At 42.9% G+C, this 25,979-nt stretch overlaps 1 protein-coding gene across 1 annotated transcript in view; it reads right to left on the bottom strand.

Moving 5' to 3' along the window:
• Positions 1 to 21,980, bottom strand: part of PALMD (palmdelphin) — a 78,691-nt gene extending 56,711 nt beyond the window's left edge. The window contains exon 1 of the mRNA XM_063136259.1: positions 21,847 to 21,980. The gene's annotated coding sequence lies outside the window, so the exon portion shown is untranslated. The remainder of the gene's footprint in view (positions 1 to 21,846) is intronic.
• Between the last annotated feature and the right edge of the window lie 3,999 nt (positions 21,981 to 25,979).

Genomic DNA, 25,979 nt, shown 5'->3' with positions numbered 1-25,979 from the left:
GACCTGTTTAACAGCGTTCTGGAATGCTCTGTAAACTACGACGTACTTTTTAAAAAAGTAACTGGCATGTAACAGTCCCAGGAAGGACATCTGTAAATGCTTTATGCGGCAGACTAGTTTCCCTTCTCTTTTAAATACAGGATCAAATGCACTAATAGGATGTTTTGTGTATGGTGGAGAACAACTTCTCTTTCATGGTATCTCATCCGTACATAGAGTTAAAACAGCGATCTTGAACTGTGCAGGCATCGTGACTGTGTAAAATACTTGGATTTAAAAATATACTATTCAGCCTTGCAACAGTTCTGTTGTCATGATTCCCATTGTACAGATGGAGAATGTAAACTGTAAAATAGTGCCTTTAAAGAAACCAGTGAAAGCAGAACTACATTATGAGGTGGGCGTACCTGATTTCCAGATACTGCGTGGGCTGGCTCTTCACCTTTCAAGTTACGGCTGGTATTTATCTTTAGTTGAGAGTAAGATGTGCCCAGTGGTAGGGCATCTAAAAACCTGCAACACTATGAGAAGGCACGAGATTGCTCCGGACCATGAGTGGAGGATAATTCTGCACTCATGTCCTGCTTGTGGGCTTCCCACAGGCATCTGATTGGCCACTGTGGGAACAGAATGCTGCATTAAATAAACCTTTGGTTTGAGTCTGCATGACTTTTCTTATGTTCTTAAGTATAAGAATTCTCAGCCCTTCAGTAATGCAGATTTATGTGACTTATTTCTCAGTTGGTTTTCATAGGACTTTTATACTCTGCCTTTTGGTTTTTCAAAAGAGTCACAAGGCGGCTTCCAATATATTAAAACAACACAATAAAAAGATATAAAATCACTCAAAATCAAACCAATACAAAACAGGTGACGTAAAACAAGAGTTGGTACCTTCTAAAAGCACATAATAAGAATCAAAAGTACAATAAAATTACCATCTCTGTTCGCTAAAGGCATAGACAAATAAGAATGTTATCTCGAAACATTCTCCATGGCCTTAGTACCTTTTGTTAATGTGCTTTCGTTAAGGCAGATAGGAAATGTCGGGTGCTTGTGAATATTAAATGACAAAAGCGACATTGTTGTGTCTATATGCTTTTTCTTTTAATCTTTGTCTCCCAGTGTTGAATGACCTTAATCTTAGCCTTCTGGATAATGGCCTACATTTCTGCATGGAAGGACAAAACCTCAGGATATTGCTATGAGTTCCAGAGCCACCGGCATGGTTTAATTGCTGTCGTCACAAAAACTAGGTCATTCTGACAAAGCATATATAATTTGTTCATATAAATAAAACTTTTCAGCGCTTTGACCCTCAGATGCCATTTTTGCCATTCTCAACCTTTGGTTAGATCTTCTTTTTTTTTTTGCATTCTCACTCCTGCAATTTTTTGAAAGAAAATGGTGAAGATCATTGCTTTCCCTAGGGTTTCAAATGTCAATTTCTGGTTTTAATGAGACATCTCTCCCCCCCCCCCCCGCAACTCCCCCTGTCTTACTTTGAGGAAACAGCTGTCTAGCAGCTGACATCCACACACAATGCTGTGATGTAGAACTGGCTGCTCCTGAACAAAATTTAATTAAGACTAGCTTTTCTCATGTAGCCCCATCAGAACGGTGTGCTCCCCTTGGATGTCATTACGTTTCCTAACTTCTCGAGGAAACAGTATTAGCGGCGGATTATTAATTAACAGGAAAGCATACAGCGTTCATTATAAATGGCTACCAGGGAAAGTCAAACCCTGAGATTCTATCTGGCCTTTGTGATAGTCTTACATTATGTCTGCACTCGTGAAATGTTTTCTTGTATTTCTCCCTCCACTCCGTATAGTTAGATCATGCCCTTCAGACAGGCTTACATTGAAGCCTCTTCCGCTTATAACTTAATAGCAGCCTGTGCTAGGAAAATGAAACCAGTAATCACCTCTGTGGTTTCCCATGACAGTCTCTGGTGTTGGCCAACGTTCTGGCTGTTACTTCTGGTGTGGGTGTGTTGGTTGCTATTCTTGTCCTGTATGTGGACATTTCCATATCTGTGGCTGCTGGCAAGAGCAGCAGGGGGATTGTTTTACAAGATTCTTACCTGTCTTTGAGCTCTCTCTTGCAGTGCCCAAATGCCAACAGTGCTGTGGCGTTCTGTACTCAGACAATGGGTCAGGCACACACACTCCTCCCAACCTGCCATACAAATCCCCTTACACGCCGAAGCACTTCCCTGTTCCCACTCTTCCAAATGGCCACTGGGATGCTGCATAAGGAATCCCTGCTGCCTCAGTGTGAGCCGCCAAATCCCCTTGTACAATGCGAGGGTCCTGCTAGGGCGAGCATAAGAAAAGGAGGACGGGGCTCCTGTATCTTTAACAGTTGTATTGAAAAGGGGATTTCAGCAGATGTCATTTGTATACATGCAGCACCTGGAGAAATTCCCTCTTCATCACAACAGTTAAAGCTGCAGGAGCCCTGCCTAGCATGACCAGATACACCTGTTTCCCCCAAATCCCCCCCCCCCGGGGCTCTAAAAACAACAACCCTCCATTGGTGTTAATGGAGTTTTCTGTGGAAGGGGGCAAATTTAGGGGGGAAGAATAGCTATGTGGAAAGGTTTTTGCCCCCCTCCAACCCATGCATTGTCGTGCTTACACGAAGTAAGTAAATAATAATAATAATAATAATAATAATAATAATAATAATAATAATAAATAATAGGCTCTGCATTCAAGGTAGCATGCAATTTACCCCGAGACCATATATTATAGATACTCCATTTGGTGATACAGAGTGTTTAAACAAAGGCAGCCTTAAGACTGCTATTATTTTCTGTAGCTTGTCTGACATTGCATATACCCATTTGCATTTCTGTCTCTGTTAAGAAGACTGGGAGGTTCATTATGAGATAGTGGATTGCAAAGAGGAAACAAAGAAGAAGAAAAGGAGGATAATCTTGTTTAGCAAACCCATACGCTGTAGAATTTAATATGCTTCATGCATGCCACAGCCTTCTCTGAAAGCAACAGAGTGACCATGTGCCTACTGTAGTGGACCTTCAAAGTTGTTTTATTAAAAATACACACGGTGTACATCTTTTTTTAATTTATGAAACCCCAATTCATTTTATTGGTGTGTGCGTGTATTGGTGGCTCTGTGGCCCTCCAGATGTTGTTGGACTTTCAACTCCAGTTATTGGCCTTGTTGGTTGGGGCTGATGGGAGTTGGGAGACCAACAACATTTGGAGGGCCACAGGTTCAGCACCTTAGCTTTATCGTCGAGTGCTTGCATGTTGGCTTTTGATGAGAATGTGGCACATATGGAGACATGAAGGCCCTCAGTCATATATTTCACTATTAACTCTACAGTGAGAATTACATTAAAAGCTGTTATTTCTCTAAGCATTAAATAAGCAAGTTTGTTTGGTTTTTACTCCAGAATGAATCAAGCCCTGAGTCCACACAGCTGTCCGTCTTGAGCAGAGGTGGAGAACATGTGACCCTCCAGGTGTGGTTGGACCACAACTCCCATCTGGCCTAGCATAGCCAATGGTGAGGGATGATGGGAGTTGCTGTCCCACAACAGCTTGAGGGCCACACGTTCCTCCATCTGACAAGCTTTTTTTGCATGCTTGTTTCTGGGCACTCACGGATTTTTTGCAGGTCCCTCACATGATGTCGTCTGCCTCCCACGCCCCTTCTGCTCCCTCTGGCCTTCCTTGGGCCACAAGAAAAACCACAGAAAGTCTGAAATATTTTTAAGACTAGAAGTTGCTGCTCTCTCCTGCTGTGTGCAAGAGAAGCAGCGTGATTACAGCGCCCGACTGAATGGGCCTCGTGCTCGTTGTTTACTTCCTGTTTTGAAACAGGAAGTAACTGAGCAACGAAACCAGGAGTGGAAAAGCGACGGTAGGGAGCGTGTTTTCCCATGTGTGATGGAGCCCCTAGAGAGTATGGGAAAATCTGCACCACAGACTCACGCTGGTTTAATACTCATTTGCTCTCCCAAGGAAGTCCTGGAAACTATAGTTCTGTGAAGAAGGGCCAAGGGACCCTTAACAGAAATGCTTAGCACATCCTGGCCAAACAACACTTTCTAGCATTCTTGGGGGAAGCATGATAATTAAATTGAACAAAAGCAATAGTGTAGGAATGCCCTAGTATCTTAAGACAAGATGGGACCAGCCAGGATTGTGTCAATAGCCATTGAGAAAATGAGGTGCAGTCACTGGCTACATAAAATAATCTGCAAATCATCAGTGGGAAGGGAAGAAGAGGTGGGCCAAGATCACCCTGGAAAAAATTGCACTGGAAAAGTAAAAATGGAATGTAGCAATGGAATTCTGCTTGGTCTCTTGCTCCATGTTGTATGGATCTTCATATCACAAAACCAGCACTAGGGTCTTTTGCAGTGGATGGATGCCATAATTCTGAGTTTTTATCCACCAGTTTATCACAAAGAGAAAGAAGGTCAGTGTCCATTCTGGCTGGGAATGATGGGAGTTGCAGGCCAATTCATCCAGAGGGTGCCAGGTTGGGGAAAGCCGAATTACTAAAGTACATGAGAGAAGTGGAACTGGCAACAAAATGTTGCAGCGTGGAGTACTCCTGCCCTGCTGTGGGTTCTAGCCACCCATGGCCAGGATACTTAATTCCATTCCTCCCTCTCCTGTTTTCCATCCACATTCCCCAACACTCAAGTCAGCATTCTGTGTAAGTATTATCAGCCTAGCCAGCATACGCAGCCCCCACTGGACTGTTTTTTGCACACACACACACAGGTTTTCATCCCACCCGAATATTTGTTTGTACTTCTGCAAGCCCTTGGGTTTCCCCAGGCCTGCTGATACCTCCCCCTTATGTGTGGATGGTGCTCTTGTCGCTACATTATGATGGGCACTTGGATAATTGAGTTCACTCTTACTAAAACACAGGACAGTAATCTGGTGCTGTTCAGATATTTTTGGTCTACAATCAGTGGCGGCTGGTGCTCCATGGGGCTGGTGGGACGGAGGGCAGCGCAATATTCTATGGAGGTTGTCGGAGGAGGGCAGAAGAAGATGGTGCGTGGCCATCGTCAGCTGCATGCCATGCATTGGTGCAAATGGACTTGGCTGGGGGAGGGAATTCTCTCCCATAAGTGGGTGGGGGAGAAGCAGAAGGTCGCTGGCCTATTCACCCCCAATATACAGCCACCTCTGTCTACAACTTCCATCATTCCAGATTATTAGCCGTGTAGGTTTGGGCTGATGGAATCTCTAGTCCAAAACATCTGGAGCACCCGGCTGGGGAAGGCTGGTATAGGAGATAGTCCTCCAAGCTGAGCTAGCTGAAGATTCACTTGGAGTAATGTAAGGTTCAACCAAGATGCAGGCGATGTGGCGCGCCTGATAACAGCTCTCCCAAAGCAAAACAAACCACAAGTAGCGCATCCAGTTTAAATCTATAAAAATGTATAAATTGGATGCGCTACGTGTGGGCGTTTGTTTTGTTTTTGAGTTAGGTGATGTTATAAATATTTGTTTTCCTTCCTACAGACTGCTGTACAAATGGGGCAATCCTAGTTACTTAATGTTTAGGCATGTTCTCCTTGAACAGGGGTATTCCAAAGATGGGACGTCATGTCTCAGATCTCAAAAGGATGAGATGAGTTATCTGATACATTTGCATGGCATTCTGAGAATGCCGAAGGGCCCTGGCCAGCATAACCCCCCGCCCCCCCTTGTGCTGCATATCCCACCCATGTGCTTCTGTGTTAAATCTGAGATCGCTTAGATGACGAAAGAAGCCCTTTGAAGTGCAACGTTATTGCTTGGAAAAACTAAGGCACAAAACCTGAGGCTTTGTTTATATTAGGAGAAAAAAAAATTCCCCTCCACAACAGGCCTGTCTTGAAACATGTTTGAAAAACATCCTTTTGCATTCAGCAAAACAAAGACGAGCTAGGTGAGTGCCATTAAACATCAAAGCACCTGATATTTTACTCAGATTGTCCCTCCACACCTGCTGTGACTCTGATCATTAACAGTCCTGCCTAACCCCCAACTGATGTTATTTGCATTTGCATTTTTAAACAAAACCCTGCCTGTAAAATGCAAAAAATGCACCTAGCATCACATCTAGCTTGGCCCTTAGATTATTTATTTATTTAAAACATTCGTATCCAGCCCTATATCACTAGGATCTCAGGGCGGCATACCGATAAAATTATACAATATAAAACAATAAATATGCACAGCTAAAAACAAATTAAACCATTAATCAAGCTTTAAAACGAATGAAAGAAATCCATGGAGAATATGCCTGTCTGTGGCTATTTATCCAGGACAGCTAAATGAAATTGATGTAGTGTTCCTTTAAATACCAGATTCCAGAGGGGAAAACTTACATCTTGCTTGTAAGTTTCCCAGAATCACATGGTTGTTGAAAGCAGGATATAAAACCTGTTGGACCTTCTGTCGGATCCAGCCACTGTTCTTCTTAGATCCATTAGTGGCACAGCTAGGGCTGGACGTTGGGGCCAAAGTCCAAGGCCCTGCAATCCAAAAACTCCCCAAATTTATTTATTTTTATTTTTATTTATTTATTTATCATACTTATACCCCGCTCCTCAGCCAAAAAAGGCTCTCGGAGCGGCTTACACTTAGCAAAAAAGACAGTCCCTGCCCTCAGGCTTACAATCTAATAAAGACATGACACACAAGGAAAAGGAGTCAAAGAGGGAGGAGAGAGAAAGAGAGAGAGAGAGAGAGAGAGAGAGAGAGAGAGAGAGAGAGAGAGAGAGAGAGAGAGTCCAGCAGGAGCAGGCCCCGATGTTACTTCTGCCTGCTCCTGTCCCCTCAGTCCTTCTTCTTCCCCACAGGGCCAAGATGGCAGTTTGCCCTGTGGGGGGGGGGGGAAGAGTCCAGCAGGAGCAGGCCCCGATGTTACTTCTGCCTGCTCCTGTCCCCTCGGTCCTTCTTCTTCCCCACAGGGCCAAGATGGCATTTTGCCCTGTGGGGGGGGGGGGGAAGAGTCCAGCAGGAGCAGGCCCCGATGTTACTTCTGCCTGCTCCTGTCCCCTCGGTCCTTCTTCTTCCCCACAGGGCCAAGATGGCAGTTTGCCCTGTGGGGGGGGGGAAGAGTCCAGCAGGAGCAGGCCCCGATGTTACTTCTGCCTGCTCCTGTCCCCTCGGTCCAAATGACTAACAACAGGTGGTAAGGGCATCTGGGTAGCAGAAGCAAGCAGACACGTTGTGTCCCTGTAGTCATGATGGTGCTATGGATTAAGTGAGTTTAAAATGCAAAACTATACATGCTCAAGAGTATTAGGATTACGATTACGATTATTTAGCCAGGTTATGTAGAAGCAGTTTTAAATCATGGAACAGTGGTTGGGTGAATGAGAAATGTTAGTTGTATGCTTTACAACTCAAGTAACGCACAAGAGCATCTGAACCCCACCCCGCAAGACCATGAAGTCCAGGTTCTAAAATTACCTAGCTGCATCGATGCCTAATGGCATTAGCTAATGTTCGTGCAAGATTTTATAAGGCAGCTGTAAAAGGCTGTGAAGTTTGATTGTTCAAATGTTTGATTTTAGCCTTGAAAGTTTTATCCTTGGTTTGGTTAACAGACACTTTTATAAAAATTGGAAAGTTTAATTATGGTATTTTATCTGTAGTTTAAGGTTGTTGGTTCCATATTATTAGTAATTTTCTCCGATCTATATTTCATTTGTCCATGTTGACTTTTGCAATATACTGAATATTATTTTTTGTGTTAGACTGTGATGCCTTGGGGTTATAATCAATAAAACTGCACTGAGCTGAACTTCTTGGGTTTTTTTGAAACTTGCCAACTGAAACAACAGGAAGAAGAAACTGCCTCTTTCTCTTAAATGGCACTGCTGCCATGTACTACACCTGCCATTTACTACACTGAGCCAAAATAAATTCAGATGCTGCAGAAATTAAATGCACTGAAGAGTGTAGGGTTCATGAAACAATAGTCTAGGTAAATTATGCATAGCCTTCATCGAAATGTATTAGAAAAGAGGAGCACATTGTAATGCTTAGCGACCATAGAGAGGTGACAAGCAAAGCCATCTCATGCCTAGGCTATGTCACTTCCTCAACATGAGGAAACTTGGCAGAGACGGCTGTACTGACAGATGGGAGCTGTCTGACGATGGGAAAATAGCTGGCTTAGAAAAGGGCGCTAGCATGCTGTGCAAATGCAAGGAAAACAGTATAATAAGCCTGCCAGCAGAATAGTAAATGCATTTGGGAGTCTGGATCTGTCTGGATCTCTGGTACTATCTAATGAAAGTAAGTCAGAGGAAACATTAGCAGTGACAGATGTGACCTGGCAAATAAGTCCAGCTGAGATATGATGATGACGAGAGGCAGGTAGTGCTAAAAGGGGGATAGAGAAGGATCCAGTTATTAGGGGCAGGATAAGAGTAGTAAAAGAGAGACCTACTGGGGGAGAATAAGGTACATAGTGGTGCACTCTTGCCATGTTTTTACCCATTAATGACTCAATTGACTCTACTGGCAGCTTGTGTAGATGAACTGCTTTCTCTGACCGAAAAAAGAAAAGAGAGTTTCAGGTCAGGCAATAAGTAGGAGTGACAATGGAATCAGAATGTAAGCCTAAGCAGCAGGGTCTTGCTATTTACTGTTTTACTGTTTTACTCTGTACAGCACCATGTACATTGATGGTGCTATATAAATAAATAATAATAATAATAATAATAATAATAATAATAATAATAAAGGTGCAGTAAAGGGAAGGTATTGACAGGCTGAGGTGGTTCAGCCATTGCCTGAAGCAGCAACGGGGGTATGGAAAAAGATGATTGACTGACTATGAATACAGCTTTGCCAATTGAGATGGAGACAGAGGAAGCACATCTAAAAGTAGAAATCATCATGGCAGGATTACAGATACAGAGCTGCCAAGGTGTCCTAATGTGAATCTCTGGAGGACTTTGGATTCCCAGCACATTGTGGAAGAATACCATAAGTCCCAAACAACTCCCTGTTTTATCATTGACAGGCATGATTTAATCTGAAATTTATCGGGGCTGTTTGAGGTGTTCCATACATTCCTTGTAGGACTTAGTATGCAATCTGTGCATAACACTTTCACCAGCTGTTTATTTTATTAGGGAAGGGATACACTCAGGACAGGAGCGTATAGAGCAGGATAGGCAACCTGGTTCCCTCCAGATGGTTTGAATGACAACTCCCATAATACCTTTCCATTGGCCAGGCTGTCTAGAGCTGATGGGGTTGAAGCCCAAATCATCTTCAGGGTACCAAGTTGGTTACCCCTGGAGTAGAGGTGACAAACCAGCCCCACCCTCCAAATCTGGATGCTATGGGCACTACTCCCTCCAAAAATATTTCTTGCCTTTGGGTTGGGAGGGTGGAGTTTAGCTAATACTTTTTAAAGGGCCAGATGTGGCATATGCCCCCTACTTGATTATCCTAGGATAAATAATCACAGTCCATATATATGGCTTGCAGGCATGTATACACACAGGCAGAATTACATGTATGCTGTATGTTAATTTCCACATGAAAATGCATTCCTTTTTAAGCAGTCCCAATTCAATTAGGAACATAAGAAGAGCCATGCTGGATCAGACCATGGATCCATTTAGTCCAGCATTCTATTTATGCAGTGGCCAACCAGTTATTAATGGGAAACACACAAGCAGGACATGAGTGCAGGAGAATCCTCTTGGCGTACATAGGCACACTTGCCTTTGACACTGCGGGCTACAGCATATAGCATCAGGACTAGTAGCCAATACCCTTCTCCTCCAGGAATTTGTCCAACCCCTTTTAAAAGCCATCCAAATGGGTGGCCTTTACCACATCTTGTGGTAGTGAATTCCACAGTCTAACTATGTGCTGTGTCAGCAACCCTTAGAAATAAGAGATCAATAAGATATTGCTATTAACAATAAACTAACATGTAACATGAGAGTGAGAAGAGGAATGATAAAAAAGAATGATTTTGAAGTAATATGGAAATAGTTTTTGGACTTTGTATTATTAAAGGGGGGAGGGAAAACACCTCCAGAGGAATTAATGAGATTTTGGAAATCAGAATAAGATCCCTGGGTTGAGGGAGCACGTTAATGTTAATCAATGATTAGATTAAACAGAATTAAGTTAAAATATATGTTTATTAATTTGTTTAGTATGTATTATTATGTATTATGGGGTATTATTTTATATTGTATTGTTTGTATTGTTTGGAAAAAATATATATAAAAAAAGGAAAGAAATAAGAGATCAGTGCCGGAACACAATTAATTCTCCATGTAAACAGATCCATTAGAAATATTGTCAGAATGCATCCCAAATTGATTTTGTAAGAAAGATCTTCCAGCAGATTAGATTTCTTGAGGTCTAAGCTATGTGTCTATGTAATCTATCCTTTCCCCCACAAAGGTACTTAAGGCAACATAATAGCATATACATGTTTGTTCAAAAGCAAAAACAAATAGCAACAAAACTTGCCCATGAAACAGCGGCCCTCATCATTGTTCCAATAGGAAAAAACATTCCAAAATATAATTTGTTAAACAGGTCGTGCCAAGATTTGTTTTAGATGTTAATTCCAGAAAATGGCTGCCACAAGGAGGGAGGCCTGATCCCATCAGAGATTTTGTTTTACATAAGGGTACTAGGCAAAAGTAAAAACTTCACAGGATGGATCCCTTGGTAAAAAATTATGGGAAGATATTGTATAGGTAAGTTTAATTACAAGAGGCTTTTGGTGGCTTCTGATACGGAAGGCTATTTAAAATGTACATTCTATTATTATTTAGCATGAGTCATACTAATGTGTGAAGTCTGATTAGTGTGTTAATCCGATGTTACATTTCATTCCTTTCCCTAATTTAGAACAATGTGAATCGAGTGAAGCCAGATCAATGTTGTGCCTAAGCAATGGGTATAATTTAAAAAGAGAGAGAGAAAGTGAAAGGCCATTTTGGAGATGTGTGATGTGATCAGCAATTCTTACATCTTAGCAGTGTCAGATGTCATGCCAAATTTAACTTGGCTCTTCCAAGGGCCAGATACAAGACAACTTACTTTTATTGTTGGGAAGCAACTAAATTTATAAACTCCAAGCATAAAATCCAGCCTTTGTTAACATAAAAAAGGATCTTCTTGATCTCACTCATCTTGGCATTTCATCATATAGTTGTACAGAGCCTATTGAACTAAGGAAATCTTATTTTCAGTCCATTGGAAGATTGGCCCAGTACCCAAAACACAGTCACACTTTAGTATTGAGGTTTACTGAGTAAAGGAAACCAGTATCTCCATAACACACAAGGAAGGATTTCTAAAGTAGGAAGTATATAGTAATGGTTAATGTAGTGGGGAGTTGTGACGAGGAGTTTAACTGTTATATTGCTGTTTCAACTATAGGTAGTACTGTGTCCAAACTGAGATAGTCAGCTACGCTGCTGTTCTAGATTGTTCTTGGCAGTAGAATCCAGTTTTCAGGATCACCTTTTAAAACGTTCTTACTATACGTCTGGCTGCCCTAGTTCAAAACATTGTCCTGTATTATATGTTGTGAATGTTGCAATTCAGATTCAATTGTGTTCTGAGTTCCACAAAGTGTCATATGAATGAACTTAAACTATTTATTTGAGTATAAAACACAACAGAGGCCTAGAGCCTCTAACTACAATAAGCCATCTTTACAACATTAGCCAACGAAAAACCAGGATTTTTTTCTCCCTACACTGTCTCTGGGAGGCAAAGGGTCCCTCCTGCAAATATTCACTCTTCATTCCCCACAATCTCTTTCATGCACTTTACCACTGTGATGTAGCTTTTGAAGTTGCTCAAGGCAACATATTATTTTTGGATATTTTTGGATATGTTACAACTGTCTATTGATTTAATATCAATTCAGTTGCCACAGCTTTCCCCGAAGAGTTCTAAGAACTGTAATTTGGTTGGATAAAGGTGCTGAGAATTCTCTGTTTGAGATCCCTTTCCCCTTTCAAAGCTCTACAGTTTCCTGAGTCAAAGGAATGAGTAATAAATCAGTTTAACAGTGCAATCCTAGACATATCTACTTAGAGGTAAGCTGCAGTGCTTATTTTCTGACCTATAAATCCCTAAATGGCTTGGACCAGGCTATCTAAAAGATTAGACCTCTCAGTTTAATTCTTGTAATCTAGTATTGTATGGGTCACTTTTCAGAGGGAGAGGCTCACACTCAGTGGATACAATAGGTGTCTCAAACTTCTGTAGCAGTACCCTCTTCTTTAAAGCCATATCATTCTATATTTCAATGATAGGATTTTCGGACTACAGTGCTTTACAGTTTTAACCACACTTTGAGTCTCCCTATTTTCATGATGCTGGGGTCCAGCAGTGGCCTGGATGTAGACTCAGAAGCTGAAGAACCAGTGGTGGCAACAGAAGAAACTCCAGACCTGAGCATGATCGTGAGACCAGAGACCCCTGAACCCAAGACCTCTCATGCAAGCTCCAGCCCTGGGCCAGCACCCCCTCCCATTCAATGGGGCCAATGAACCCAAACCAGCAGTGTACCCAGCATGAGCTCTTGAAGAAACAGAAGAGTGCTAGCTCCAGGTCAGAGGCCTATCTCTTTTAGACTACCATTTTGTAGGTGGAGTCTGGAACTACAGCATAAAAGACTTCATTTTGGTCTCAGATCTTGTTGAAGCAAGTTGTTCACTAGGAGCTTTCCGGGGTGCTGCAACATCTACCCTGCCTTGCTCTTAGCCCTGTGGGCCCTACTCAGACCAGAACATGACATCCATGTCTGTAGAGACCCACTCCTAGCCCGACCTTACCTTTGTTTTGCCACCCAGTGTGTCCACACATGTGTGCCTGACCAATGAGTAGACAGATGAAGTGGTATTAACAAGTGGTCAGCTGACTTGTTTTCTTTTCTGAAAATTATGGGGGGCACACCACTCTTGGTCCTCCCACATCAGATGACCAGATGCAGTTCTTTCTGCTGTATAAGGCTCATATTGGATAAACATGGTCAGCAGATGCAGTACTGGCCACGTGAGTTCCTTATTTCTTATAGATTGTGACAGCTAGTGTGTTTTAGTGTGTCAACTGTGCCCGTTCCTAGAGATGTCTTAGTTACATCCCGTTTGGACTACTGTAATGAGCTCCATGTAGGGCTGCCTTTGAAAACTGTTTTCTACTAGTCCAGAATGCTGCAGCCAGACTGTTCACTGACTCCCTTCTTACAGTAGGCTCACTGGCTACCAGTGTGTTTCCAGGAAGAATCCAAAATGCTAGTTATAACCTATAAAGCCATATATGGCCTGAGACAAGGCTACCTGAAAGACTGCCTTCTCCTATGCAATCCTGCCTAGGATTATAAGAGTTTTGGGAGAGGCCCTTCTTTTGGTACTCCCACCATCAGAGATGCATTTGGTGGCAATTGGAAATATGGCCTTTTTGGTGGCTGCTCCCAGGCTGTGAAACTCTCTGACATGGGAGGCTAGGTTCAGTGCCAGTTCCAGGTTTTTGAGGGCCCTTGCAAAGGACACCCTCAATGCTCCCCTCCCTCAGTGAGTTTACCTTCCACCTTCATTGCCACCAGCAGCTATTGTTCCTCATCTTTCCCATCATGGCTACCACTTGCATAATGGGCAGAGTGTCAGTGAGAAAGTAGGCAGTGGCATCTGTTCCTCCTCCTTCTCCTCACCACCATTGTCTGGGCCAGAGAGAAAGACAGTGAACAGACAAGTTGCAATGATAAAGAGGAGCAATTCCAGGGTCTCTTGTCAGTGGACCACTGCTGGGGTGTGGGCCCTTGGCAGACACCTGACTATGCCTACTTTTGATGCTAGCCCTGGCTAGCTTTGCTTCCTCTACTATCCTTTCCCTGGCAGGCAAAGATGATTTTATTCAAGCAGGCCTCCGGTGTGTAAGTTGGTCTATTGGGCTGGGTGCTGTTTTTATTCTGGCATTGTCTTTTTAATGTATTTATTTTGTTTTGTTTTTTAAAAAAGTTCCTATGACTGTGAGCTGCCTTGAGTGCCGTTTTCATGGTAGAAAGGCAGAGTACAAATCAAATAAATAAATAAATTTAATCCCATCCATATGATAGAATTGTCTCATGTGGCTGAGCAGAATGCACAATAAAGAAGATAAACTGTTTGTGTGCTGATGTAGCAAGCCTGATTTATACAGGATCCTGGCTATGTGGAAAAAAAACCTTTACTCTCATAAGCTTTTCATTTTCATATAATCATATTTAAATGTACTTTCTGTATGCTCTGGCCCATTCATGATAGCATGCCAGCAGTGCACCTGCCAGGGCCATTGTTAACTGGTGTGCTAAAATTAACATGTGAATGGTTTAGGGCACGTAATACGCATTTGAACATGACCAGGTGTGTATGGAAAGCTTTCCCTGTGACCCATGTCCTTTAGTCTTTCCTAATGGCTGCTCTTCCTATGCTTTGAAGAAGAATGTGTGGTTAGCCATTTTTACATCTGTGGGTGCTTAAGTTAAATTCCAGTATGATCTCATTAGCTGAGCATGCTTTTTTAGTCAAACTAGAGCTCAGGCAGATTATATGCAAGGCAAGCTGCACATGCAAGTCAAGTGCTTGGCATTCCATTTATGCAGTGTGCAAATATTTATCGGGCAAATACAGAACTAGCTACCAAGGAGCCCTCACAACTGATATGGTCCTTTGAGATTGACAGTAACACACTCGTGCCTTTTTCCACGTCTCTCTGTCTTACGTAACAGTTGCTACTATACAGTCTGACTCACTGTTTCCTTGGCTCCCACTGCTGACTTTTATCTGTTCACGCCCTAATGGAAAGCTTTCTACTGAATGAAGGCTCTTGTGCTGCTGCCTGTTCTATGGAAAACACACATAATTACATTCTTCATACAGAATGAACACAAAAGCTTGTGATGAATACAGCTCACTCTCAAAAGTAGGACTCCGGCAATTCCCTTCAATTGCTAGGAGCTAACAGAACATCCAGGGTATTTGCATGTGAGTGAGTAAGCCAAGCATGTTTCTGGGAAAGAATGATCTCTTGCTTATGCTTCTAAGTAGGGCTGTGCTCCGCTTCGCATCAGAGCATAGAAGCAATAGCGAGGCGGCCTGATTCGCCTCCGACAAAGGCGGAGACGAAGCGGGTTGGGGGGGCTGCGGATTGAGGCGAAGAGGATCGAGACCAAGCGGATCCTTCGCCTCGATCCGGAGCTAAAAAAAAAGTAAGTGGGGGCTTACCTGGTGCTGCTGCAGTTAGTGCGGCGACGGCAGCAGAGCCAGGTAAGGAGGCAGAGGGAGGAGGGCTTACCTGCCTCTGTTGCGGTCCGGCAGTGGCTTCAACTGAGGCGTAAACCGGAAGACCAGACGGCAACCGCGGCCTGGTCTTCCTGTTTGAGTCCTTGGCCTCAGGTAAAGCTGCTGCTGGAACACGACAGATGCAGGTAAGGGGGGAGGAGGTAGGGGGCCTTACCTGGCGCTGGTGCTGCCACCGCAGTCCGTGCGGCGACAGCAGCGGAGCCAAGTAAGGGGACAGGGTCTTGCCTGAGTCCGTCGCATTCTGGCAGTGGCTTCAACTGAGGCTGAGGCTCAAACCGGAAGACCAGACGGCAAGCGCGGCCTGGTCTTCCTGTTTGAGTCCTTGGCCTCAGGTAAAGTTGCTGCTGGAATGCGACAGACGCAGGTAAGGGTGAAGGAGCGCCTTACCTGGCACCGCTGCCACCACCGCAGTCTGTGCGGTGACGGCGGCAGAGCCAGGTAAGGGGGGAGGAGGGAAGGGGGGCTTACCTGGTGCCACCGCCACTGCGGAGCTCCGATTCAGAGCCGGAGCTCCGCAGCAGAGTGGAGCAGCCCATAGGCGGATCGACGCAGGGTGTAGCGGGCCCGATCCGGAATTTGCGGATCGGGTGCGGAGCGGATTGGGGGGGGTCCTTGCACAACCCTACTTCTAAGAGCTTTATTTGCCTGTATGCACGAGGCCCCAAGGGAACTCTCCCATGTCACTCTTCAATCTTGGGTCCAACTGGCTTCAACTATGACACATTATGAAGTAGTAAGTCAGATTCCCCCCACCTCCCATAGACCCATGAGATTAGTGTATTGATTGTTGCAGTCTAACTGAAGTCAATGGAATTATGCTCTTTCTAATAATTGGAAGACAGCGATTTGGCATGTTGCTACATGCCTTCACCTGAAAGAATCAATTAAGGAATGATTAAAATAGTGCAATGAAGCTCTTAAGTACCACATACAGACAGTGCCAGTTAGGAATTGTTGAACTGAACTAAGGCCATGGCTAGACCTAGTGGGCTTGCACGATGGAGGGGGAAGGAACTTGGGATTTTATGATCGCGAGATCTCCCCCTCTGTCTACACAATGTCCTGGGAGGAGGAGGAGGAGGAGGACGTTGCAGCCCCCATTTTGTTTTTTGTTTTAAAGGGGAAGGAGCACTCAAACGGTCGAGTGCAAAAGGTAAGTGTTTTATTTTACAAAAAAAAACCTCCTGATCCCCAACCTCACCCCCAATGGGCACAGAGCTCCTGAGGAGCTTTGCACCACGTGCACAGTTCCCGGCTCCTCACAGTTACTCGCGAGGAGCCAGGATGAAACCTGATGCCTGCCCACATATCCCGCGATCATTTTGAGACTGCGGGAAAAAGTGGGATTAATGGCAAGGGAAGGATCATCCTTCCCTGCTCCCGGGATCCCCTGTGCATCATGTGGATGCACAGGGTTGATCCCGGGACGATCCCCAGGATATTGGCAGGTCTAGCCATGGCCTTAGACTGTGTCTCGTTGGACCCCCACCGGCCGGCCTCTCACCGTGCTGTTCATGGGTGGCACATGGCTGCCTGATTCCTCACCAAGCTGCCATGTATATATATATATATATATATATATATATATATATATAAGTTTTTCACAGATATAATGTGTAAATGGCGGCCATAAAGAGGCCATTTATGCAACATTACATTGCAGGCATAAATGGACCATCTATGCAACATTACAGTTATGAAAAAAAATGAGTCACCATTTCACAAAGTGGCAGCTCAGTGGGCCAGCATTCCTCACCATTGACCATCCTGGCTGGGGCTGATGGAAGGTAAAGTCCAAAACATCTGGAGGGCACTAGACAGGGGAAGGCTGGAATAAAGAGAGGCAATTTCTACATTTGCCTGCCTTCTATAATTGGAAATTTAACATTCTCCCTGAATTGAGACAGCTTGTTTCACCTTAATTGGTTTGCCCTATTTTGTTCAACCAATGACTGAGACACTTTTAAACTTAGTTGTATTTGATTTTGATTGATTTCATTGTGTTTTATTGTTTATTTTATGTAAGTCAGACCGAGCCTTATTCAACTTGTACATATCAATCTATATTAAACATTTATTCAATTTATGCCTTAATTTATAGCTGCTATAAGGTAACTCATAAGTTGAATAAATGAACAAATAAATATTAAAACAATCCCATACACTTTTGAGATTTCCACTCTATTGTAAACTGCCATGAATTTTTTTAACTGAAAAGCGATACAACGGGTTTTGTCCTTATAAGCCCCTTCCAACTCTACTATTCTATGATTCTATGAAATTAATAAATATTAAAGCAGAGGCCTGCTGGATGGAACAGCAGCAAAATGGAGAATTCTAAGTAAGGAATCAGTACACCATAGTTTAGTTTAAATTATGAAGCAGTTAAATAATCATGGACACTGATGTATTTAGATCTATCTATCTATCTATCTATCTATCTATCTATCTATCTATCTATCTATCCATCCATCCATCCATCCATCCATCCATCCATCCATCCATACACACACACACGCCTTTACACACCCTAGAGAAATAGGGCTCATTTAATTTAACATAAATTATGCAGAACTTAATTTCAGGGTTCTCTAAAGGTGATTTTCAATTCAGTCTGGAAAAATGTGAGGCTTGCCTTTCAGATATAGGCCTTCATCTTCACTGAGATTATATATTGCATCATTCAGGTTCTTCCTCCTTTGTTTCCTGGTTATACACAGCTCTCACAATAGCCATAACAATTCCTCCATTGTAAGACTGCTGATTATTACGTTATGGCAAGCTTCTGAAACTAGATCTTTACACTCTAAGCCCAAATGGCATTTGACATTGAGTTATGTGCAGCTTTTCTCTTATTTATTACATACATTTAGAAAAAAACAAACAAAATACAACCACAAATGCTGCAAGTTGAAACAGAAGACATAGTTACATATAGCCTTTCCTTCATCACGGAAACAGTAGCTGGGGAGGGGAGAAGCTTCCACTAGAAAAAATGCTGGAGGAGAGAGTTAAGCAACCTATATGCATCCTTCACAGGAGCTTGTACCCTTAGAACCTAGATAGCTGCCTTATACTGCCTCAGACCACTGGCCCATCTACCCCAGTACTGCCGACACAGACTGGCAGTGGATCTTCAGGTTTTCAGGTAGGAATCTTTCCTGCCCTATCTGGAGATGCCAGGGATTGAACCTGGGACCGTCTTCATGCAATGCAGGTGCTCTACCTCTGAGCTATGGCCCCTCCATACCTGCCCTGGCTGCATTTTGTTTAAACACCAAATAAACCCTTGAGGAAATGTTTCACTGGCAGAATGGATGCTTTGCATGCAGGTCCCAGCCAAGTTCAATCCCTGGCATCTGCAGGTAGAGCTGGTAAAAACAAAACCCTGTCTGAAACCCTGGAGAGCCACTTTCATTAACCATAGAGTAGACAATACTAAGCTAGATAGACCAAAGGTCTGACTTGGTGTTGGGCAGCTTCCTGTGTCCCTGTGAACGAATATCCACGACTCAGGATCATATCTAGTTTGGCCCTTACAACTTGAAGGAAGGGATGGCACATGATTTAGAGCAGGGGTAGGCAGAAAGTAGATCTCCAGATATTTGAGATTTCAACTCCCAGCATCCCTGACTATTGGGCATGCTGGCAAGGACTTCTGGGAGCTGAAGTCCAAAATGTCTGGAGATCTTCCTTCTGCCCACCACTGCTTTAGAGACTATAGCAAGATTCAGGCATTCTAAACCTGAATAGGGTAAATACACAAGGACAGGGACAATCAGCATTCGGAATTGCATAGGGAGCCCCCACAGCTAGAGGAGGCTGTCTGCTTTCGACTGTCACCCTTCAAGGGCAACAAAACGCAATGGGATACAGGAGGCGGGATGGTAAAGGGCAATAAAACACAATGGGGTACAGGAATGAGGCCTGGAGCGCTCCCTCCCCTTGCGTGTCTACCCTGTTCTGGCTTAGAATGCCTGAATATTGTTATTTTCTCTTTTTCATCATAGTATTTACATGATGTTAGCAGAGGAAGAAGCCTCATTCAAATCCTGTTACGATGGTATTAATAAAACATCTCGCGTATTTATATCTTTATTTATTTTATTTATTTATTTATTTATTTATTTATTTATTTATTACATTTTTATACCGCCCAATAACCGAAGCTCTCTGGGCGGTTCACATCTTGAACCAAAATGTTCCATACGGTACAGAATACATGCCAAACATCTGTCAAGGATCGCCTTACAAGTCTTCTCTGGTGAACAAGTAATGTTAATTTATTCACATCTCAAAATCTTGGTCAGTCATTCCAGTTGGTCTGATCTATGTTGTGACCTCAGGGAGAGGGCCTTTTCGGTGGTGGCCCCTCGAGTGTGGAATGATCTCCCTGATGAGGCTCACCTGGCACCAACACTGTTATCTTTTAGGCGCCAGGTCAAGACTTTTCTCTTCTCCCAGGCATTTAACAGCATTTAACAACACTAAGTTTGTTTTTTAACGGACCCCAGAACTGTTGTTTTTAAATGGATACTGTTGTTTTTATACTGTCGTTTTTATGTTTTTAAATTTTGTATACTTTTAATGTTTACTGTTTTTATCTTTTGTAAATCACCCAGAGAGCTTCGGCTATGGGGCGGTATATAAATGTAACAAACAAACAAACAAATAAATAAATAAATACATTTTTGTGTTTTTTTGACACTGTTATTTTAGCTGCTATAAAGACATTCCAAACCAAACCAATACGTTATTCAAATCAACCCAAAATAATTATTTCTTGTAATAATGGGATCTTCTAGTTAATAACCACTAGATATGATGTATTAACACATTGCTACGAAACAGATATTGGAAAAACAAGTGGGGTTTATCGGGTCCGCATCATTACAGGCCTTTAGAAAAGCTCTTAAGACAAAGGGAGCATCTCTACATTTTAAAAACCCAGTACTGCCTTACTATGGCTTTCTGCATCCGCTTTCTTTCTGGGATGTGATCGGTGCCATTACACAGGTGGCCACGTGGTTTTAAACGGAATACTTCCTCCCTCTGCATGCTCCATGTGCTCTATTCAGTTTAATGAGAGAACGCCATCTAGTGGCATAATTAGAGCACAGCATGGAAATTACACACTGGAAAATCATGTAATTTCCCAGATATTCCCCTCTTTATCTCTGATTTTTTTAAACCCGCAATTTCCAGGGGATAGCACAGGAGGGGCCCTGGATACTGATAACGTTGTGTAATGAACCCACAAACTTCTGTAAGTAGCCAATCATGAGCTTGCTATAAATCGCTTGTTTAGAGAAGTTCAGAGACTGTGTTTGTGTATGACACTAGGGTGACCATATGAAAAGGAGGACAGGGCTCCTGTGTCTTCAACAATTGCTTAGAAAAAGGAATTTCAGCAGGTGTCATTTGTATATATGGGGAACCTGGGGAAATTTCCTCTTCATCACAACAGTTAAAGCTGCAGGAGTCCTGCCCTTTTTAAATCTGGTCACTCTAGTATAGCTCCTGCACTTTAACTGTTGTGATGAAGAGGGAATTCACCAGGTTCTCCATATATACAAATGACACCTGCTGAAATTCCCTTTTCTATGCAACTGTTAAAGATACAGGAGCCCTGTCCTCCTTTTCATAGGGTCACCCTATATAACGCTAATCCATCATTTGTGTTAACCATAGTTCATTGCTTTGGCCAGGAATTATCTTGCAGACAAACAACCAAATTGTGGCTTGTTTTCCCTATTTCTGATTTATTTCTCTCCTGCTCATTTTGCTAACCTTCAGAGCAAGTTCCATTTTCACACTGCTCCGCGCCTCTGTTTCAGGACAGACAAGAATGCAAGAAAGAAGGGGTAAGCTTTTATTCTAGGTTCAGACATCATGAAAAGTCATGGTTTAAACTTTAAACAACCAGACAACCCTGGGCTGTTTTAATGTTGTGGGTGGTTTGTTAACCACACCAACAACCCACCTTGTGCTGGATTCAGACATGGAGCAGAGGACGACTATGTAAATTGCCTTGGGTTCTTTGCAAAAAGAAAAAAGGCAGATATAAATGTAATAATAAATAAAATTATGATAAACCATGGCAACTGCCCACCATTGCTTGAATATTCAAAATGGCCACCGGCATGGGCTGAAACCCACAGTGGCTTAAATAAGCTGTGGTGGGCTCCAGTGATAATGTGAATCAACCCTTTGTAAGTCAGCAACCTGATTCACAAAACACCCCACTATGGCTTATAGTGGCCCCAATTTGGCCCCAGGCCTGAGTTTCCCCACCTGTACTCTACATGTTGGTAATGCTAGCCTTGTGAGGACTGGAACAAAGCCTTGGTGAACTGGGTACAACTTGTTGTTCCTGCGTTGCCCACCCTTAGTGGAAATGGAAAACTCTGTGCACTACAGTAGACTGCCCTAGGTTGACTGCTATCCTCACCGTTGCCTCTCTTTTTGCAAGTAGCAAAAAGCCGCCGCCGCCGGTCTCTTACCTTTGTGCCTTCACAGGGTGGGAATTAATCCAAGTCGCGGTCTCGTTCTGGTGCCACAGTGATCAATGCCACATCATGAATGGCAGCGATTCAAAGTGTATCCAGGGAAGTTCCCAGCTGGAATGATAATAAAAAAAACCCATCTGACTGCTATTGGCCTTTACTGACGCAGTATCTCCTTGAGGGCGGAGGCGCCTGCGATTATAACATACTCTAGCTGATCTGTTGTTGATGTCAACTGCATATACATCTTATGGCTGTGTGCAGAACCAGATTGGTAAATATTTAACTTCGGCATGGATGCAGTTATGAAATAGATGGGAATTTATACCTGGCCAAATCTCTGTCCTATGTAAAGGTTGGTGAACAGCAAGGCAGCAATGGAAAGGAGAGGAGGTTAGTGCTTTCTTGTGTGTCGAAGGTTCTGGCGCTATGACAGAAAAATGACTCATGGGTTTTGAATTTGATTAGTCGAATAACCTTTCGCACAGAAATACCCATCCACAGCCCTGCCAGTTTACATGCAACTAAAACCCTATCTGGCAGATTTTGAACAGTGTGCGTCCTTTCCTGATACTTTTTTTTTTTTTTAAGAAAAGGGGATTAGCTAATGAAGTTTCATCGAAGACCCTATAATGGATACATTAAAAATTTCAGTTATACCTTCACAGAAATCAGGGAAGGTTCATTTTCCATGTAGTCCGCTCAGATCGAGTGAGGTGAAGTCTCCCTCTTGTGGAGGCTCCTTGATAACACAATGAAACCTTTCTTCCACAAAGGTGTCGTTTTGTGTAGCTGGAAAAGATTGTGTTACAGCTGCTGGCTAACTGTGCCTTTGTTAGAAGGATTACTGCTTAACAGTCCAGGACACCTCCTGAGCAGCGGTGTAGCGGAACCAGGGCTCACACGGTCGAAGCCCTGGAACTTTACGATTAGCAGGGACAATGTCCCCACCAAACCCACTATCCCTCTTGGATTTGCCTGTTTCTCTGAGCCTAGCTGCAATCCTCATAGTAGTTTTGTGGAAGTGGTTTTCCCCAGCAACACTGTATTGTAGTGAGCTATCCCTGTTGTAATGCAAAAGTACTTTGGTGTAGCTTAGACTTGAATGGGCAATTTAAGGCCCATTAGTTTGATAAAGCACCTAGTAAAGTTGAAAACTGCTGGAATTGGTTTGTTGATATAATTCCACAGAACTCCATGCATACAGGGCCTTTCCTTGGGGGCATGGCTATGGGGGCTGTCTTGATGAGCATCTACACTTCAAAATTTGTCACTACACCCCTGCTCCAAAGCTGAGAAGACGGTTTGGCAGCTTTGCAGTTGGACACAGACAGAGAAAACCAAAAGCCCCACCTTCCATGCTAGGGTTTCAATCCAGGTTAGGTCCCCTGTGCTTACTTTAGACATGTAGCTTGGTCCTTGCTGGCACTGATGCTTCCATAGAAAAAGAGAGATGTGGAGATGGTCCATACACTCCTAGCTGATCATTTGACACCTGCAACATCAGGAGGGAACTTGAATGAATGGCCTATTCGCCATTGGTAAACACCACTGAAATAACTTCTTGCAAGCTTTTAAGTTGATTCAACTTTCACAGGCTTACTCCACCTAAAGCTGTGGTGACCCTAGTGATTCCGTAGTGGGGAATCATGTAAATCTTTGCTGGAGAGATAATTGTGGCCAAAGGAAGGGAGGTAAATTATGATTGGCAAAAGAACCAACATCAACTTCAGTGCAGCCTTCGACTAAATTTTCTGGAGTCCTCGAGTGAAGCCCTTCCATTAATTTTCTTTGAACTGAATTGTGGATCAGGCTATATGATGGTTAGTTACTAAACAAGCAGGAGATCATGCACGCTGTGCAACAGCCAAGCAAGAGCACACAATAACAACAACAACTTCTGATAGCCAAATAGCTGTCACAAAAGATTTCTTGGTCACATAAAATGGCAGCGATCAATAAGAGTTGCAGTTAAGGGAAAGGATGTCATTAAACCATATGTTGTACTGAGATAAAGGCAACAACAGGAAAGGGAGACAGCAAACAAAATGATGAAGGGAAGGGGGGGGAGAATAGAAGAGATAGCATTAAAAAGTTTCAAGAGACAGAATTATCATCAGAAGTAAGTGGGGATATTTATTGTTATTAACACAGTACTTTTAGACAGATAATGAAGAAATGGTTTCCTTTTGAACCAGACAGACACTAACGTTTGTACAAGTTGGACTTTCACCTTAGATTTTATGCCTTACTTTTGCCTTTACATCAGGGGTGCACCAACCAGTACAGCCAATAATGGTGTGTTGTAGTCCAACCACATCTGGAGGCCCACAAGTAGCCCACCCTACTTTACATCAAGCCTGCAAAGTTATGACTCATTAAGATGACCATCGCCTTCTGAACACATACTGTGCTCTGCCAGATGTTGGACAACCCCCCTGTTCCAGCAGTTTCAGGCAGCAAAAGAGAGAAAGAGAGAGAGAGGAGACTTATTAAGCCCTTGAAACTAAGGCTGTAATTTATGGCATGCGGGTTTCATTAAGCATGGAGGGTCACATGTTGCTGTTCAGCTTTGCAGGCTGGCCTTTGTGACTTAAACATTGTATCCTCATCATGTTTTAGTCTTAGCCTACAGAATGGTTAGACTCTGCTTGGTAAAGGAGAGCAATTAGTTTGTCATTGTCGGAAAGTGAACAGCGTGATTCTTTTCACAGAGAATCCATGCCTGTGATGTTTTTTCTTCTTCTTCCCCTTTTTAAAAGTCTGCTATTGAAACCATTTCAGTCTAGAACAGAAATATAAGACAGTACCTTTTGTGCTAGGACTTGTTTTGTCCTCTCTGAAGAGAGCCTCAGCAATTATAGGAAAATGATATGGGGTGCTTCCAGATACATTACAACCAAAAAGCAGGGTTTTTTGGGTGGTGGTGGTGATTGCTGTTAATGCTATACTCATGCTAGCCCTACTCTTTAGCAATCACACATTATCTTGTTCCAGGTGTTAGCCAATAAATTGCTTTTTTAAAATTGTCTCGAAGCTGTATAAGAGCCATAAGCAAAGCCTCCAAATGAAAAAGCCACAGCTAATCTTTTCCTCCTCCTCTTTCCATATTTATTATTTCATAAAATGTATTCATATTGAGTGAACTGGATTCGAAGGAGGGGGTAGTATGGATGGCAAGCATTTGATAATTCATTTTTCCACACCTCTACACCTGATGTGTGGTAAAAAACCCAAATCGTTTCTTAATATTTGTCAGGATAATAAATGACCCAACTTTGGTTGTACAGGGCCAATGTACACTAGTGGTTTCCCCCAGGATTGCAACTTCTGGCTCACATGTGGGGTACATGACACACCCCAGCCTCTTGACCCGTTGCTGTTTCTCCCTCAAGATTTCATTTTTTCCTCAAACTATCATTATGGTGTTTTTGGGGGGTTATGTGTGCTACAAAGAAATGTGTGTTCCAATCTAGCAATATTTTAACTCTTACTAGAGGGAGCCACTTTAAAACTAGAATCTTTTTTTAAAACATTCCCCCATATCCTTTTCCTCCTTGCATTGTAGGATCTGCACTTTTCCTCCTCCCCCTCCTCAGCGTCCACCTCCTCTTCTTTTTGTTCTCTGAGCTTTCCTCACACTGATTTTCATGGGATTTGCAGGCAGGAAATCCACACTGGGGATGGTGGTTCAGTGGCTATTTTTTCACTGTGCACATACAGATTTACACAGAAGTAAATAACCACACATTTCATTTTTAAATATCCATTCCTGCACAACAGTGAAGGTTCACATGTAGTTGATTTTTTGGGTGGCCATTTCTCACAGTTGTGCAGCACTAACGACAATTTCTTTTTAAACCTCAATTCCTGCACAGCCACAAAGGTGCACATACAGTTAGCCAACTCAAAAAAGAGCAAAAACAAACTACAATAGCCAAATGCCTTCCCATTTTTCAAACAGTCGCAGCACTACACGGTGGCTTGTGACATGGGCTATAAACACAAACAAAAAGATACATGTGATTCAAACTTATTAAAACTCTTCCTACTTTTCTTGCAGTTACACTATGCATTTGTGAGTGATGCCTGACTGCATTATAAACATGATGGATACTGCACAACATTCA

The sequence above is a fragment of the Elgaria multicarinata genome, chromosome 1 (genome assembly GCF_023053635.1).
Source record: "Elgaria multicarinata webbii isolate HBS135686 ecotype San Diego chromosome 1, rElgMul1.1.pri, whole genome shotgun sequence".
Taxonomy (NCBI): domain Eukaryota; kingdom Metazoa; phylum Chordata; class Lepidosauria; order Squamata; family Anguidae; genus Elgaria; species Elgaria multicarinata.
Note: the sequence above shows the minus strand (reverse complement) of the source record. Positions and strands in the feature narration are given on the sequence as shown.